This window comes from Chrysochloris asiatica, unplaced genomic scaffold, assembly GCF_000296735.1.
Source record: "Chrysochloris asiatica unplaced genomic scaffold, ChrAsi1.0 scaffold00227, whole genome shotgun sequence".
Taxonomy (NCBI): domain Eukaryota; kingdom Metazoa; phylum Chordata; class Mammalia; order Afrosoricida; family Chrysochloridae; genus Chrysochloris; species Chrysochloris asiatica.
In genome coordinates, this window is record NW_006408745.1 from 2,785,096 (window position 1) to 2,789,101 (window position 4,006).

The 4,006-nt window shown below is 37.8% G+C and overlaps 1 pseudogene; it reads right to left on the minus strand.

Annotated features, from left to right (window-relative positions):
• Window positions 1-292: 292 nt before the first annotated feature.
• LOC102834760 lies at window positions 293-1,178 on the minus strand (annotated as a pseudogene).
• Between the last annotated feature and the right edge of the window lie 2,828 nt (window positions 1,179-4,006).

Here is a 4,006-nt window from a genome sequence, read left to right on the forward strand (position 1 = left end):
CTGCTCCGCGGGAGAAAGATGAGGCTTTCTACTCCCGTAAAGATTTACACCCTCGGAAACCCTGTACAGGGTCGCTATGGGTCGGACCCGACTCGATGGCACTTAACAACAACAACAACAACAACATAGTATCGCTAGGGGTTAGAACGGACTCAGCAGCACCTAACAATAACAACCATGGTATGTTTTTTCATTTTTGTAAGTTTCGTTTGGTTTCTTGTAATAGAATTTTTTTTTTCTTTAGAAATTGATGTTTATTTTCCATCAACCTTATTTCCATTTTTTAAGAGACTTAAAGAACAGCTGAAGACCACTCAGTGTTTGTTCCTACCCATTCAGTGGCCTGAGCAGTGGGGGCTGTGAACCAGTCTTCAGTTGCAGGCTGAGTGCTCCAGTCTTCAGTAGGGAACTGCTGAATGGGCACAGAGCACCTGCATGCCTTCAGACCAGCCTGCGACCTCAGGCTGAGCAGCAGTGAATTCAGGAGCAAGCACAGTCCATTCACCCTGAAATTCTTCCTTGGTCACAGCCTTTTCAGCAGCGGCCTGCTCTTCCTTTTCAATCTCTTCTGGATCTCTGTAGCAATAGAGGTCAGGCATGACTTCCCAAGGGTGCTCCCGAGAGATGGTGCCACGAACTTCCCGAGCCAGCATCCACCACATCAGACCCACTGAATGAGCTCCATTGTTACATAGGATTGCAATGTCCATGTAGCACAGAGGAGAATCTGTGTTGCACAGATCAATGGTGGGTAAGTTAACATAAGATGCTTCTGTGAGAGGTTGGTGGTCAGCCCTGGGATCAGTAACCACCAGAAGCCGTGGCTCCCAGAAAGCTGCCTGGATCTGATTCATGAAGGTTCCTGGAGTGAAGCGCCCCTCAGTAGGAGTGGCTCCAGTGGCAGCAGCAAACTTCAAAATAGCTTGCTGGCCGATATTCCTGGAAGATATAACACTGACATCAGCTGGGTTTTCAATGGCAACAATGGCCCGAGCAGCCAACAGAAGCTTCTCCCAGGTACTCTTCAGGTTTATGATGTAGATGCCATCACTTTTCCTTTTGTAGATGTACTGTTCCATGTGGAAGTCAAGGTTGGTGCTACCTAGGTGGGTTCCTGCTGCAAGGAATTTAAGGACATCCTCCTCCTTCATTTGCAGGACATCAACAGCTCCGGACATTGTGAAAGTTTCCTTTTTAAGTTATGACGGGAACCCAGAACAACGCCGTATGAACCCTTCTCTAAGTAGCGCGGGAAGGTCTTGTAATAGAATTTTATAGTTTTCTTCTTACAGGTCTTTTGTTTCTTTGGTTAGATTTATTCCTAACCATTTCATACTTTGGGTGGCTATCGTAAATGTTATTGTTTCCTGATTTCCTTTTCAGAACTGTCTTTATTAGTGTAAAATAATCCAGCTGGTTTTATATGTTGGTCATGTATCCCGAAACTTTGCTGAATCTTTTAATGAGTTTCAATATTTTTCTTGATGAATCTTTAGGATTCCTATGTATAGAATCATATCATCTGAAAATAAGAGACTTTTACTCTTCTGTGCCAATTTGGATACCTTTAATATCCCTTTCTTTCATTATAGTTCTGAGTAAGACTTCCAGCACAGTATTAATAGAAGTAGTAATAAATGGTATTCTGATCTGACTCTCATTTCCACAAAGAAATTTTAGTTTTTCTCCAGTAAGAGTCATGTTGGCTATTGAATTTGTTTATATGCACTTGATTAAGTTGAGGAATTTCTCTTCTATTAAAATTTTTGGGTGTTTTTTATTAGGAATGGATGTTGGATTTTTTCAAATGCATTTTCTGCATCAATTTATGTGATGATGTGTTTCTTTTCCTTTGTTGTATTTGTTGTAAGGTGCCATCGAGTCGGTACCAACCCATGGCAACTTTACGCACAGCAGAAAGAAACACTGCCTGATCCTGAACCAACCTCACCACTGTTGTCTCGCTTGAGTCCATCGATGCTGCCACTTGGCCAATTCATCTCGTTGGGGGTCTTCCTCTTTTTCTCTGACCCTCCACCTTACCAAACGTGATATCCTTCTCCAGTGACTGGTCCCTCCTGACAATATATCCGAAGTATGAGAGATGAAGTTTGGTGGATTATGTGGATTGCTTTTTTTTATATTGAGCTATACTTGAGTATCTGGTATGAATACCTTTTGGTCATGATGTATTATTATTATTTTTGATATGTTGTTGAATTTTATTCAATAGAATTGTGTTGAGAATGGTTGCATACATGTTCATGAAGGATACTGGTCTATAATTTTCTTTTTTAGTGATGCCTTTTCCTGGTTTTAGTATGGGGATTATGCTTACTTCATAAAATGTATTCAGGAGTTTTCCATACTTTTCTACATTCTTTGGGCCAGGACTCTTGTGTTGTTTTTGGGAGTGTTTTAATGACCTGATCAGTTTTTTGTTGTTGTTGTTGTTATAGATCTATTCAAGTTTTCTACTTCTGTCTGCATCAGTTTAGGTACGTCATGCTTTTCTGAAAAAATGTCCATTTCTTATAGATTTTCAAATTTATTAGAGTACAACTCTTCATTTGTTGTTGTTGGTGCCATCAAGTCGGTACTGACTCATAGCGACTTTATGCACAGCAGAATGAAATCTTCATAGTGTAACATTATTGTCCTTTTTCTTTCTATTGATTCTGTTGTGATACCACAATTTATAATTTCTTATTCATGTTATTTGCATCTTATCCTTCTTTTCTTTTGTCATATTTGCCAGTGGTTTAGCATTTTATTAATCCTTTCAAGAAACAAATTTGTCTTATTGATTCTATTGTTTTTCTGCTTTCTGTTCCATTTATTTCTTCTCTAATCTTTATTATTTCTTATCTTCTAATGGCAGGAGCTCTGGTAGCACAGTGGTTACAAAACTACCAGCTGTTCTGTGGGAAAAAGATGAGGTGTTATGTGCCTGTAAAAATTTACAGCCTCGGAAACTCTATACAAGGGTCGCTATGAGTCGGAACCGACTCCATGGCATACCAATGGCAGTAGGCTTACTTTGCTGCTCTTGTTCTAATTGTTAGTGATGATGCATTAACATATTTATTTTGGTTCTTTCTTCTTTTTGGATGCCTGCATTCAATGCTACAAGTTGTCCTTTAAGCACTGCTTTTGTTGAGTCCCAAATGTTTTGGTATTTTGTGATTTCTCAATTTCATTCAAGTAATTTTTAAATTTTATTTTTAATTTGTTCCATTACCTAGTGATTTTTAACCAGGGCGATATTCAATTTCCATGTATTTGGTGTTTTCCTTGCTTTTCATATCGTTGATTTCTAAATTTATAGCATTGTGAACTGAAAAGGTGCTTTGTAGTACTTCGATGTTTTACATTTATTGAGGTTTGCTTTGTGGTCTAACATACAGCCAATTCTGAAGAATACTTCATGTGCTTTGGAAACAAATGTGTATTATGTTATTGCTGAGTTGAGTAGTCTGTATAACTCTTTGAGGTCAAGTTGATTGTGTTATTTAGATCATCTGTATCTTTGCTGAGTTTCTTTCTAGTTATATTCTTCATTGAAAGTGGTGTATTAAAAATCTACTATTATTGTAGAGTTGCCTATTTGTTTCTTTCATTCTATTAGAGTTTTATTTATGTTTTTTGAGGCTTTCATTTGAAGCATAGATGTTTATTATAGTTATGTCCTCTTGTTCAGTTGAATTGTTCAATTCAAATGAGAAAATGTCTTCTTTGTCTCTTATGTTGTTTTTTTGTCTTTAAAGTCTATTTTACTTGAAATTAATATTGCCACTCCTACCCATTTTTGATTTCCATTAGCTTCATATAGTTTTTCCAACCTTTGATTTTCAGTCTACTTTTGTCTTTGTGTGTAAGGTTGATAGCATACTGAAGATTCTGTTTTGTATCCATTCTGCTACCTCAGTCTCTGGACTGAGAGTAGTGTATTTAATCCATAGATGTTCAATGTAACTTTGAATAGGCATGAATTGCTGTCATTTTG